A 15608-nucleotide genomic window follows, 5' to 3' on the forward strand; every position below is an offset into this window, starting at 1 on the left:
CAAAATGGTGTTGCCGAAAGGAGAAACCGAACATTAATGGACATGGTATGGAGTATGCTTAGCAACAACCCTAATCTTCCTAAATCCTTGTGGACTGCAGCTCTAAAGGCATCCTTGTACATATTAAACTGAGTTCCAACCAAAGAAGTCTCAAAACCTCCTTTTGCATTATGGAAAATTTGGAAACCGAGTTTGCAACATGTACGCATTTAGGGATGCCCATCTGAAGTTAGGATATACATGTACGCAACGAGTTTGCAAAAGGTCTAGATGTTACAAGTTTTATTGTCCATATCATAGCACTATGATTGTGGAATCAAGGAATGAAAAATTTCTTGAAAATTCCTTGATTAGTGGGAATGATCAATCAATGGACTTAGGTTCTAAGAAAGATCCTTCGGAACCTTCCACCTTAAGAGCAAGATTGAATGTAGTTCATAACACCCGTGAAATCCAAATGGATGTTGAACCACCACAACCAATTGTTGATGATCCACAAGTCGATGATGAAGTTCAAATGGATCAAGTTGTTCAGGAGCTGCCTACAATTGTTGAACAACAAGCTGAACCAACCGCTCCCCAAGGGCCTACTCGTGTAGCCATAAGAAGATCCACTAGGACAACAAAATCGGTGATACCTAGTGAATACGTTGTGTATTTTCAAGAATTTGATTACAGTATTGGAGCCAAAAATGATCCAAAAACGTTTTTACAAGCTATGAATAACAAAGAATCGAAACTATTGTACAATGTCATGAATGAAGAAATGAATTCAATGAAGAGCAACAAAATTTTGGATCTTGTTGAGTTGCCTATTGGGGCAAGGGCTATTGGGTGTGAATGGGTCTTCAAAACAAAGAAAGAATCATTAGGCAACATTGAGAGGCACAAAGCGAGACTCGTTGCTAAGGGATTCACTCAAAAAGAAGGAATTAACTACACGTATACCTTTTCCCCGGTATCTAAGAAAGATTCCCTAAAAGTTATCCTGGCATTAGTTGCTCATTTCAATTTAGAGTTGTAGGAGAGGGATGTGAAAATTGCTTTCCTGTATGGTGACCTAGAGGAAGAGCTATACATGAAACAACCAGAAGGATTCTCCTCTAGTGATGGTGAGAATTTGGTGTGCAAACTTAAGAAGTCTATTTATGGTTTAAAACAAGTGTCCCACTAATGTTATTTAAAATTCCATGATGTCATCTCTTCTTTTGGATTTGATGAGAATATCATGGATCAATGTATATACCAAAAGGTTAGTGGGAGTAAGATTTTTTTTCTTGTGCTATATGTGAACGATATTCTTCTGGGACCTAATGATAAGGGCATGCTACATGAGGTGAAGCAATTTCTCTCAAAGAACTTTGAGATGAAGGTTATGGGTGATGTGTCTTATACCATTGGCAATAAGATCCATCGATATAAATTCAAAGGTATCTTAGGTCTTTCTCAAGAAGCCTACATTAACAAAGTGTTAGAGCTATTCCAGATGAAAGAATGTGTCACCAAGTGTTGCTCCTGTTGTTAAAGGTGATAAAATAAATTTGAGCCAGTATCCAAAGAATGATTTTGAAAAGAATGAAATGAAGAACATCCCATATGCTTCTGCTGGTTGAAGCTTAATGTATGCTCAGGTGTGCACAAGACCCGACATTTCCTTTGCTAACGGAATGTTAGGAAGATTTTAGAGTAACCTAGGGTTAGACCACTGGAAAGTTGCAAAGAAAGTTATGAGGTACCTTCTGGGAACTAAAGATTACAAACACATGTTCAAACAAACTGACAACCTAGAACTAGTTGGCTACTCAGATTAAGACTTTGCTGGTTGTACTAATTCATGTAAATCAACCTCTGGTTACGTGTTTATGTTTGTTAGTGGATTTGTATCACGGAGAAGTAACAAATAGACCTTGACTGCTACTTCTACTATGGAAGCCGAGTTCGTTTCATGTTTTGACGCTACATCGCATGGTGTATTGATAAAGTGTTTCATATCAGACCTTAGAGTTGTAGATTCCATATCTAGGCCATTGGGAATGTTTTTTGACAATTTAGTTGTTGTATTCATTGCTAAGAACGAAAAAAGTGGTAGTCAAAGTAAGCACATCGACATAAACTACTTAGCCGTGAGAGAACATGTTAAAGAAAATAAAGTGGTCATTCAACACATTAGCACTGAATTGATGATTGCTGATCCTATGACAAAAGGCTTGCCACCTCATAAATTCAAGGATCATATAGTGAACATGGGACTTGGTTCCATTATGTAATTTTATTATACAAACTGAAGTTATTATCAATGAAACTCTTATTTTGATGTTTTTCTCATATTTATATGCATCTTAATTTTATTTGAGAAAATTGTATCCTCATAGGACCTGAATAAACATAGGGTTTATTCATTTACGTACATAGCCACATAAATTACATTGTTATTTAATAAATGTATTGTTATACATGGAAAATAATATTCGACATAAAAGGAGGACCTATCGCCATGATTCATGTGTTTGTTATTTAACAAGGATAATCGTTGGGATTGAGTGATACATTAAATGCTGACCAAGTGGGAGAATGTTGGAATATTTTTTGTTTACACGGTATATATAAAAAAAATTAGTTAGATTTAATATATATCAAAGTCACAAAATATTCGATATTAAATGATCAACATTTATTTGTTACCCAATTTGAATTTCCTAATTAAATTGAGGGAATATCTCAATTAATTTGAGAGAATATCACAACATCTGTAACTCTGGCAAAGACTCTAATGGAATGTCTCACTCTATAAATATAGACTACCGGTCCCCAAGCTCGTTGCTCATTCTGACTTTCAGTAATTCCATCTAAAGAGTTAGTGAGAGCTTAGAAGCCCGTGTACTTGTTCTAGTTTATGTTATTTTTCTTTTGTAGATTGAGAATTGTAGATCAAGATTATCAAGATCAATGGCTGGAGGTATACATTTTCGATCCTCTAAATTTTATGTAACAATTTGTTTATTCTGCATTAGGATTGTTATACATCTAGATTAGTTTTTAATATAACAGAGGTCTGAAAATTCCATCACTTGGAACCGAAAAACTTACAGAACTAATAGGAAAAAGCATCCAAAAAACTTATATGAAAAGATGTTTGAAATTGTAAAGGGTGGTATTGAAAAATCTTCAAAAAAACTAATTCGAAAACTTTACAAAATTTTGAGAAATTATGGGCAATTTCATATTATTTTTTTCTGTTATAGTCCCACGACCATTTTTTCGAAATTGGGAGTTTGTAAAATCTATACCACCATCAAATATTTCTTTCCCAAAATCATTAAGAAAATTTGGGCAAATTCATAAATTTTGTCACAAGAATCTCACGGCGAAATTTGCAACATGAGGTAAAAAGTCATAAATCCAGTTATTGTTACATTTATTTACAATAGCAAACTCCAACCAACCATGCTCATTATATTTTCTTAGTGAGCTCATATCATATGAAAAGCTAGGTCCAATTGTAAAATCAACAAGTTACACCAAAGTTCAAAACTGTAATGACCCAACTACTCTAGACTTTTGGACCATTAACGAAAACTATACATAGACCCTAATATTTAATAGAACTTATAAGTGAAAAAGATCATACTTTATTAAAAACTTGTAAAAACCAATGTTTAAACTTACATAAACTCAAAGCAAGATATGGGATCCCATTGTTTTAAAAAAAAACATATCTTAATTGAAATGAAAAGAGATTACATAAATAGGTGCAGAAAAATACACATAAACCATAAATAAAGACTACATCCTCGAAATCGAACTCTCGACTCCTTGAATCCATTCATCACCGATACACATTTCCCCAAGCATCCACGAATCTTTCCCGCCACTATAGCTATTTTCTTGCACATATAAACAAAAAGGAATGAGCCTAATGCCCAGCAAGGAAAATCTAACACATAGTTCATATACATAAATTCATAAGAAACATAAAAACATAACATAACACTTATATCATACACATACTATAATGGACATTATTACTTGGGGTCCCATAGACTAAACAAGTCATATGCCCATTAGATTAGTGGGGTCCTACTAGCTAAGCAGGTCATATGCCCATAATCTATTTGGGGCTTGTTAGTCATATGGGTCATATCCCCAAGTCTACATACATACATACATAACACATTTCATAACATAAAAACATAAGATAACATATAAAACATATAACATATGAATTCTATCCTATTTTCCTTACCAAAATTACCGGGATAAGAGGACAGAGTTGGGACTTTGGAACACTCCTAAGAACCATTTGAAAAAATAGTGAGTATGGTGAAGAAGAGAAATGAAAGGAATGGAAGGACTAAACCATTGAGAAAATACTTACCAAAAACTTATGTGCAAGTTCTTAGATTTCCTAACCAAAATAAAGATTAAGGTTAGAGGGCTGAGTAGAAGATTATGAGAACTTAAAATAAAATAATACCAATGAACTAAGGTGTGGAAATACCTTGAAGACTTGTAAGACCAATCTAAACCTCGAACCGAAATACTATAAAACCTTACTTCCCCAAGTGTTTGATAAGCTTGTGATGATCAAGCTTATGATTCCCAACCCAAGTGTTTACACTCTCACACTCACCTAGCAACTTGCAGCCTCTGAACTTAGAGCAAAAGATGAATAATGGCTGGGTACTAGGTCCTATTTATAGAGTTTAGGAATGAAAGGATCTTAATTTTACTTGAATAAAAATAATGGCTTTTTAAGTGAAAATAATTTGAATTATCGTTCAGCAGAGGCTGAAGACTCGTTCAAAAAGATGCTGGACTTATCAAGAGGTTGAAGGGTTGAATGGAAAATGTTTTCAAAAACATTCAAAATATGCTGAAGGAGGCGATATATCGCCCCCTATAGGCGATATATCGCCTGGACCATTATGCCCGAGGCAAACGTGCATCGTTTCGTGTTTTTCGTATCTACGTGTTGCGATATATCGCCCCCTATAGCTGCGATATATCGGCATTCGCTGATTATTTAAACACGAAATTACACATTTTAAGCCTAATTCAAATTGAGTAAACAGCCTTGACTAAGCCCTTAAACGTTTTCAAAGCTGCTGACTGACCTTAGAGCATTCAAATTTTACCATTATTAAATTAAATCCTCAAAATACTTAATCCTTAATCACCCATACATAACATGTGCTTAAAATCCTATTGGTTCTTATCTAAACCTTATAGTATAATAAATATTATCCTCAATATCAGCCATATTTATTAAACCTTAGGTTAAAATTAATATTCTTAAACTATAGGTTAAACTTAGAAAATCTACAAGTACTACTATGAGTGTCCAAATAAATCCCGGTCTGAACCAAAAATCCACAGTTATAAAGATAATTATATAATTACTATAATACTACTATCTAACTAGCTAAGTAAAGTTCTTGGACTCTACAAAAACTTTTAAACAAGATAACAAGGTAAAAAAACTTTTATAAAACAAATTGTTACGATATTATAACCTTATTTCTCTAAATTTTTATATTATTACTACAATTATGTTATCATCTGAAGTTGATATACTCAAACAAGAACAATAGTGAGTGCCTTAAATAGCTAACACAATAAAAGGAAGCAACAAACATATACTAAGCATTGTTCAATTTAATCTGCTTCTCTAAATGTTTCTTTATTTAGTTTTTCAAATTCATGAATATGGTTTTGACAACTACCTTATTTGATACTTTAGCTTAGTAGATTTTTGTAGTTAACTCTTTTGGTGATTGGCATTTGGTTTTATAATGAAATCTTAACCATTCTTTACAGAACAATTTGTAACAAACTTTTACAGACAACATAGTATGAGAAATGAATTTAGTGAAAACACCTTGAACAACAAATCAGTATATATTAACACAAACTTCATAAGAATTTCTTATGATTATTAATCAATTATCGGAAAGCTTACGTTCAAATAACCAACTTTTAAATAAGAAGACTTTATTAGTATGAAAACCAAAGTTAAAAATTTGTAACAAAACTTTACAAATAATGACATTCAGATAAAAATGTAGACGACATAGAATTTGAAAAAAAAAATGTACAAAAATGTATGTTACAAACTTATAACAATTTTTTACATACAATGCAATAGAGGAATTGAAAATGTGACTTATATTACAAAACTGTAGCAACCTATTTCAATAAAGATCATGAACAAAAAATACATTGGGTTTAGCCACTAAACTAACATTTCTCTTCAAAAAAAAATTAGCAATGGACTTAACATGCTCTTTCACCACTTGCTAGAACTTCTCCAAGTGTCAGTTTCTTTGGTTTCTTTGAAATGACTTTGACTTTAGACAAAAGGACACGATTTTCGTTCAACTTTTTTTTCATCCTTAGACACTATGGAGCCATCAATGTCCGCCTCCTTCTGCTTGCATGAGGCCCCTTCCTTCACAGCAGGAGAAGCAGACTCCGAGTGGATGACGACCATCTTAGGAATAACATAGCCAAACGAAAATAAAGTGGGAAAAAATTGAAACTCAAATAAATGTGCTCAAAGATACAAAAATGGCACCATAGATGATTACAAAAGGTTGGATGACTCATAAATATGGAGAAAATAAATTGAGGAATGAGAAATGAGAAAGGGGAAAGATGAAGAGATTGAGAAAGTAAAGTAAGAGAGAGAATGGAGTAAGTGATATCGTAAAGAGGGTGAGAAATAAATTTGTTCTTTCATTTTAATTCTAATTTTTATTTGGTATCTACTCATTTGTTACTTTGTGTTTTTTGAAAGTATAGTTTTAGTACCCTCTTTTTTCAATAATGCTCACATGGTACTCTGTATTTTCAAATCATATATATTTGGTACCCTAAACTCAGATTTGATGAATAATTTTTTGTTAATATAATCAAGTTGTCATCAGTTATGTGTAATTAAATAATTAAATTTAAATTTGGAACTTATATAATTGAGAGTTGTTTGAATAAATTGATAAAATTTTATTAATTAAATTTGAGTTTAGAGAGCATTATTATAAACATGAGGTACCAAAATGATACTTTGCAAAAATACAGGGTATCAAATAGTTACCCACCCTTACCGTAAATATGGAAGAAGTAACCATATAAATGTAACCAAACGTATGTTTCGTATATTTTTGGTTTATACAGTGCATTCTGTAATTTTTTTAAATTTAAACAACTAAAAAAATCATGAAAACAACTATACATAAATTGAAACATCTACAAAACAATTCAAAAACAACTAAAAAAAACAAAACAAAAAAAGAAAAACTGGAAAACCCTAAAAATATAAAAATTTCCTTATAACATAAAATTGAAAAGAATACCCTAAAAATATAAAAACTGTAACCAAACTTTTTTTTTTTTTTTTTTGGCTTTCCTTGGCCTGTTCCCTTCTCTTTCCGTATACACACCCCCTCCCAAATCAGTTTTCTTCATCAAACACCTTCCCACATATCACAAACCCATATAATCAATCCCAATACATTAGAAATATAACAGGTACCATGATCTTTGTCCGATATGTTCCCTCTCTCTTTTCTTTCCCATATCTTATTACGTGTCTAGCCTTTTTTTAATGGGTTTTTTTTTTTCAAAAATATATGTTTTTTTGGTATTTTTTTACTTTTTTTCTGTCTCTGATTTTTTTTTTCAAAATTATTATTTTAAATTTTTGGAAATTACGTTTTTAAAATTTTATATTTACAAAAATACGGTGTCAATGAAACAACTAAAAAACAACAATAACACAACAACTAAATAATAATTCTTTTTTTAAAAAAAAAATCAAAATATATGTGCAAACAACTAAACAACAACACAACAACTATAAATAAAGTTAAACAAATAAAAACCAACATGAAAACAACTATACATAAAATTTAAATAGCACAAAAACAACAATAAGACAACAACTAACATTAACTCACCTACAGACATTTAAAAACAACAAATGAAGAACAACTAGAAGTCAACTCATTACATACTTACATGTTTTTTATTTATAAAAAAAATTAAAATATATCAAAAACAACTAGACAACAATTAGACATCAACACAACAACTATATATAAACTTAAAACAACTAAAAATCAAAGTGAAAACAATTATACATAAATCTAAACAACATAAAAACAACTATACATAAATTTAAACAACTAAAAAAAATAACACTAAAAAGTATCTCAAAATCAACTAGACATCAAATCATACATAAAAACTGAAAATTAAAAAATTTCAAAAAATACATCAAAATAACTACACGTATACCTAAAATAAACCAGATAATGATTAACAATCAAGAACGAAAAAATCACAAAAAATCTCATAATTAAATCAAACTTAAAAAAATTACTCATCATATTCTTAATATATATTATATTAACTACATACACCTAAAATAAACTAAAAAATAACTAAAAATCAACTCACACAACAAAAAGAAATTATCTACAAATATATAAGGAATAACATAAAAATAAATTGTTGTACATAGAACTTCAATCAATAACCATGGTTATATAAGGACAACTATCATATATGTAGATAATAACATAAAATAATATCAATATTCAAAACTGAAACTTGAGTACTCATTAAAATCGCATGGCCATCTATATCCTATAACACGTGTGCTTTTTTTTTTACTATGAGGACATATATACTATATATATATATCACTACAATAATTTTGCTTATATATTACGTCAAAATATTACATAAATTTAGAAGTACTATAAATATATACTAATAAAAACAAACAAGCTGAAATTTTACCCTAAAGGCGGCAAGTGAAAATACTTACCGCCAAATGAAAATGAAAAATATCATTTGGGTATCCTCTCTCTCTCTCATTCGGATTCAGCTCACCCTAATCACGCCTCATCCTCTCTCTCTCGCCTTCATTTTATCAGTTCCCTCTCCATTCTCCATTGCGCTCTCTCTCACCGAGTCTATCGACTCTCTCCATCACGCCATGACCACGCCTAGCTAAAGCTCTCTCTCTAACAGAGTCTATCGACTCTCTCTTCCTCAAGCCCCGATACTCTAAAGTCCGACTGAACAACACCATGTTTAGTCTCTCTTCACTCTTTCCCGTTGAGCTGTTGGAGCACACACGAGCACGGAGCAGCTAAACCAAGACCCAGGTAACCCAATATAATATGTATTGATCCCATATATTTAATTGAGAACTTTTCCTTTCATGTTGATTGAAAAAAAAAATTGACATTAGCTTCAGATATATGAAAATTTTACTTAAGAATTCATCAGTAGATTGAACCAATTTCAAGGATGCTGCTGCTTCTGGAACTCGAACCAATTTCAAGGAAAGCTTGTCGTGGCAGGCTCATAGAGGCCTCGTTCTCTCTCTCGTTATCACAGCATATGGTACCTCAACTGGATCCGCAGTGTTATGATTTAACTTTATCATTTACATTTTTTATTGCCCAAATTTCATTTCTTTGGCTTAAAGAAAATTTTGTCTTGACTTTTGCTGTTCCAGGGGAGACCTGTGGTCGGGTTCAGAGGCTGGTGTTATTAAGATATGGCCTTGGGAAGCTATTGAAAGATCTTTATCTTTAACTGTTGAAGAAAGGCCCATGGCTGCACTACTTGTAGAGAGGTCCTTCATTGACCCAAGGGGCCAACTCGCTGCAAATGGTTTCGTCAATGTCTTTAATTCCGATGTCAAGTACCTCTTATCTGATGATTCCAGAGCCAAAGTGTGGACTGCTGGTTATTTATCCTTTGCATTATGGTACGCCTACATTCCCGCTTCCCACTATTTGCTCTCTACACGTCTAAAAATAGTTTTGGTGGAATTTTTTTTTTTGAACTCTTACAATATGAATATAAGATGACATTTTCAAATAATTGTTTGTGAAGTTCTTGACCAATCATAACTTATATTATGGGCACAATATGTTCCTGATGATTTTTTAATGAACATGATTGAAGCCAATATCTTAGACACTGAATTTAATCATAAGTTGTACTTTTATATATGTGGGTATGTAAAATTGTAAATGCTATTTGTTTATCTGCTAACTTTGATACTTTAATGCTTCCATCAAGTGCTCTTGCCCATGCAATATAATATGTAAATCTAAGAATAATTTGATTGCTGAATGCTGGGAAAAGAATAAAATTTAATTATGCAATGAAAATGAGAGGTGAATGTTCAACTAATCACGAGCCTTTTTTCTTAGAATTAATTAAAGGAATTAATACATGGAATTATAACATGATTTATGATTATTTATTTCTTTTGTTTTTTTAGCGCATTAAATATCTGTTTCTTTTTATAATGACTTTTCTTGTTTCCTGACTGTAGGTAGGTCTTGAGGGGAGTTCTGTTGGGCAGTGGTGGCTGGATATGATTAACAAAACATTGGATGAAGGATCAACATTTGAACGAGTTGGTTCTAGGCAGTTAGTAGGCTTGCTTATTGCTGCATGGTTGGTATTTTCTATCAAAAACTCTTTTGTGAATTGTTATTGTTATTATTTTTTCAATGTCTCAGATGTAGAGACTTAATTTTGCGTCACCATTTTTTAAGTGCCGTGTCTGATTAACTCCTTAATAACTTCAAGTATTTAACCTATTACTAACTGTATCTCAAGTGAACTCAGTTGTTTCTTACTTTCTTAAAATCAAGTGGGTAATTTTTAGTTTGTTTGTCTCGAACTAGATTTTATCAGGAATAAGGATAGAAACCTTATATTTAAGATTTTTTTGTTCTTCTCTTCCATGCTTTTGCATTCTGCCTACTTAATCTTTTTATGGTCTCTTTGTCAGTTAAGATTTTTCATTAATGATTGTTGAATGTCATCCTTTAGGGTGAGAACTGATATTAGAGCTTATGTTGGAGATGTTGATGCAGCAGTAGTTCTGTGTGGCTTTGGGCGTGCCATTGGTAATAAGGTAGGCTCTTTATGTTAATTTGAATGACATGATTGTGATGCATACATTGTTGTTACTTTTATTCATTCAAAGACTTGATGGTTTCCAAACAGTTTCTTTATGGTTTCTGTTTGGCTAATAGATCTATATATGTTCATGCCTGCTGATGCATATACTCAACATAAGTAAATATGTGAACTGCCTTTTGTCTAAATAGAAATTGATGACTTTTTTTTAGGGAGCTGTTGGTTTGAGGATGAGAGTGTATGATCGAATAATGTGCTTTGTTAACTGTCACTTCGCTGCACATCTAGAAGCGGTTAATCGTCGCAATGCAGACTTTGATCATGTATACTAGACAATGTCCTTCAGTCGACCAACTAATCTCTTCAATGCCGCTTCCGGTACAATACTGTACCTATTCTTTTTTAGTTCGCTTGTCTTCTCAATGTATTTATTTTGGCTTGTTTATAGATCTGGATTGCCATTGGTCCTTTCTGTTGCAGCTAGTGCTTCATGTGCTGCTCAGGTGCTTCGAAATACAACTGTATGTACATGTCATCACTGTAGCATGCTAAATTGGTCTGAGTTATTTTTTTTTTCAAAGTTAAATAGTTTCAGTTCATTTTATGAAGCATTGTTGTCTTCACAGACTGGTGTTTCCTACTCTGCTGAAGGGATGCCTGAATTATCTGAGGCAGACATGGTCATATATCTTGGTGATCTTAATTATCGATTAGATGGTATATCTTGTGATGAAGCTAGAGATTTTGTGTCACAAAGATGTTTCGATTGGCTTAGAGAAAAGGATCAACTTAGAGCAGAAATGGAAGCTGGAAAAGTCTTTCAAGGAATGTGTGAGGCAGATATTAGGTTTCCTCCCACATACAAGTTTGAAAGACACCAAGTTGGTTTAGCAGGTAACTTTTTCTGTGCAAGTAGTATTGTTCAGTTTATGCCAATTGAACTGTTCGAGAGATGGGTGGTTGGGGTAGTTTGTATCTCTTCTAATCAGGTGTTTAGCAGGTAAAAAAAATCTTGTAGGTGGGCTTTTGTTCCTGCTATAGAGCTTTTCATTGATGCTGATAAAAAGCTTCCGGAAATAATTGACTTGTTTGTAAATTATCTTTTTGTAGGGTATGATTCAGGTGAAAAGAAGCGAATTCCAGCTTGGTGTGATAGAATCATATACCGTGATAGCCGTTCAACCACTGCATCAGAATGCAGTTTGAACTGTCCTGTTGTTTCCTTAATATTGCAGTAAGTGATTCTAATATGTAACATATATTTTTTTTTCCCAATTGCAATAAAGTATAAAAACAAATGGAATGTATCTCATAATTTTTTATCTGGTCTAAGGCCATCCAGGTGGCCTTTAGAACCCCCTTAAATTCTTCCAGTGCGATACTAGATAAATTTCTACGGGTTTACAGGGATGCATTTCTTTATTCTGTATTTAATAGGGTTGTGATTGTCAAGGCCATATTTGGATGCATGTACTTATCAAAAGAAGCTCATTAGTTTTGTTTCTGGCTAAGTCTCTAGCTCTTTAGTTCATATTAATCTGCTCAAAATTTGATGTTCAAAACTTCAAATCACACATATGAAGGGAGGGAACAGAGTTGAGAAAAAATGCTCAATAATTTTATTAAAATTTCTTGTGTACTGGACTAACACCTGTGCCAACTTATACTGATATCTTTTCTACTCCTGTCTAGGATACACTGACACCATGGTTTTATACTTAAATACCTGCCATCTTCTGTTTGATAGGTATGAGGGTTGCATGGATGTGACAGACAGTGATCATAAGCCTGTCCGCTGCATCTTTGCTGTTGATATTGCACGAGTTGATGAATCAGTTAGGAGACAGGAGCTTGGAGAGATTCTTGGAACAAATAAGAAAGTCAAAGCTATACTTGAAAAACTGTGCAAGATTCCCGAAACGATCATCAGCACAAACAACATAATTCTTCAAAACAAGGACACATCGATCTTGCGTATTACTAATAAATGTGGGGAAAGAGATGCATTATTTTAAATCCTTTGTGAAGGACAAACTATCGTTAATGAGGATGGGCTTGCATCAGATCATTGTCCTAGAGGCTCCTTTGGCTTTCCTCGTTGGCTTGAGGTAACTTGTTTTGCTTTTAAAAAAGAACAATAGTTATACTTTTGCAGGTTCTTATTTTGTTTGGTTGAGAGGATTACAAAATTATACTGTGTTTTTATTACTTGGCTCGTTTTATTTTTCAGTTATATATATATTAGTGATATAATGTTCAAATTTTAAATTTGTTGCAAAGCTACACCACTAGTGCTAAGAAATATCAGTAAAAGAATTTAGAAAGACATTTCTAATCCTGATAAATTTGTAATTTAAGAAACATATAGAGAGGAAGTGATCTATTAAATGCATTTTCCCTCTTGTTCAAGGATTGTTTCTCTGTATAATTCATTTGAACAAAAAGAACACTTAATCTTACTTTACTGTGTGCCCGTGCAGCTGGCCTGGTGGTTATTTCTTACCTCTAAATCAGACCCGACCTTCCTGTTTTACACTTCTACAACAGATTGCTTTGTGGACACACTCTTTAGCTCTTTTGCTAGTATTTAACGTCTATCTTTTTTCTTTTTACCAGCATGAAGTGAACGGAAAAGTGGCTGAGTAGGAAACTATAGCAATGGCTATGTAGATACCTTGGTGGGATTCAAACTTTAGACCTTATGGAAGCAAACCACATGTCTTCCCATTTGAGCTAACTCCCCTTGGTATACACCAGTAATATTATTATTAGCTTGTAAAAGCTGTATATTGGCAATTTGATTCTAGATTTGAGTTAGAAGCTGCAAATCTATTCTACCAGCCAAATGCAAAAGTTGAATGCTTGTAACTTTGTTTGTAAGCTGCCAAGCCCATGAGATGAGCGTAGACTTGATTTTTTTTGCAACCAACCATACTTTCTTTTCTGTCCTATTTCCCCATTGTCCCTGTTAAATTAATTCTTAATTTTAGTTGTCTACTTTGCTTTGTCACAGTTGGCACTCTACATCCTAGTAGCAGGCATTCTTTGCATATACATCAACTACGACTGTGATAGGCAAAGGCAAGAGTTTCGCAGAACAAATGGCAAAGCTTTGGTTTGGGGTAAAGCTCCATCAAAGGTATATGGTTCTCTGAAACTCGTTATTTGGTTCTCATTATACATACAATTTTCTGTATATCTGCTGCTAAATCCTGCATAATTCTCCCCTTTCTGTTTCACAGATAACTGCCACTTACACTACCACAACTGGGGAAACAAAAAGCAGCATTCTTTTAACTTCGGGATGGTACGTTTTCAGGCTCTGCCATGTAAATATGAACTAGCTGGATTTTTTTTCTTCTTGGTTATGAATGCGGGGGGTTCATAACCAAGAAGAAATATTAGCTGATCCAAGTAAGTAATTTTAGCTGATCCATGTAAATATAACTGCCACTTGTGCAATATTAGCTTTCATTCATAACCACCATGTCCCAGAAATATTAGCTGCATTTTTCTGGACTGTTCCAGCTCTTTTTAACCACGTAAGTAATTTTCCTTCTGGGGTTTAGATTTGTTTATGTTGTTAGAAGTTGTGTTTGAATTGAATCACTCTTGTCCTGCAGGCTTTACCCTACTTTTATGTGGTGTTTCTTACAATCCTTCTCCTCGGCCGGGCGAAAAGGGATGATGATCGGTGCTGATCCAAGTAAGCAAACACAATCTCATCATTTGTTTATGAAAAATTATATGTCCCTTAAAAAATTGCAAAGGTAAACCTTCCAAATTTAGTTTTTCAAATAGATCCCGAAGTTGAGGTAATTCATTAGTTAAAACTTACCTTACGAGTGCTACTAGTTTATTTGCTTGTATGGGAGAGACAAACTCTGATCATGTTAGTGGTTTCTGGTCCAACAGGTTTAGACAATTTACAAACCGATGCCAGTGTAGAGAAAAATAAATAAGTAGAAGAAATGAATAATGGTTTGCGCGTTTTCATACAGATAAAGGCATAAAATCTTGACATGTGATTGTTATTGTAGGTATGGAAAATACTGGAAATCGTACTGCGAGAAGGTTCGGTACAGGGTCATCCTTGGAATTTACTGAGAAAATGTTGCACAAGTGTTTGTTCTATGTTGAGAATGGCATGTATATTCAGCCTTTCCAAATTAAATGATGGCAGGCTGGTATCATGTTGTTGTTATTGTTGTTTTTGTAATGGTCAACTTTATGGATGTTGTATTTCTCTCATCTTCAATGACCAAAAACTTTTCTTGTTTAGGAAAATTACTATAAAGTTTTGTTTCTATTTTTCATTTTTGAAGTAAAAATTGTTCAAGATTATGAAACTTTATTATATTATGCTTTCAAACTTAAGTTAGAACTAAGATCTCATGAAGTAGACATATTTATAGTTTGAATTAGTTATTGTTTAATGTAATACTTATGGTTTATCAATCTCTTGAGAATTACATTTTATGATTAATTTTGATTTTTTTTTATCAAAATACAATAATGAAAATCTTTTAATTAAAAAAAAACCATATAAGTATACTTATCAAAATAAAATTTAAAATTTTATTACTATATGTTATGATTTAAAAGCATATTATAAGCGTAAAAAATCGTTATGGTTTATATAATATAACAAA

The 15608-nt window shown here is 32.7% G+C and overlaps 1 pseudogene; it reads left to right on the forward strand.

Moving 5' to 3' along the window:
* Positions 1-304: 304 nt before the first annotated feature.
* LOC133799627 (type II inositol polyphosphate 5-phosphatase 15-like) lies at positions 305-13566 on the forward strand (annotated as a pseudogene).
* Positions 13567-15608: the final 2042 nt, after the last annotated feature.

The sequence above is a fragment of the Humulus lupulus genome, chromosome 9 (genome assembly GCF_963169125.1).
Source record: "Humulus lupulus chromosome 9, drHumLupu1.1, whole genome shotgun sequence".
Lineage (NCBI taxonomy): Eukaryota > Viridiplantae > Streptophyta > Magnoliopsida > Rosales > Cannabaceae > Humulus > Humulus lupulus.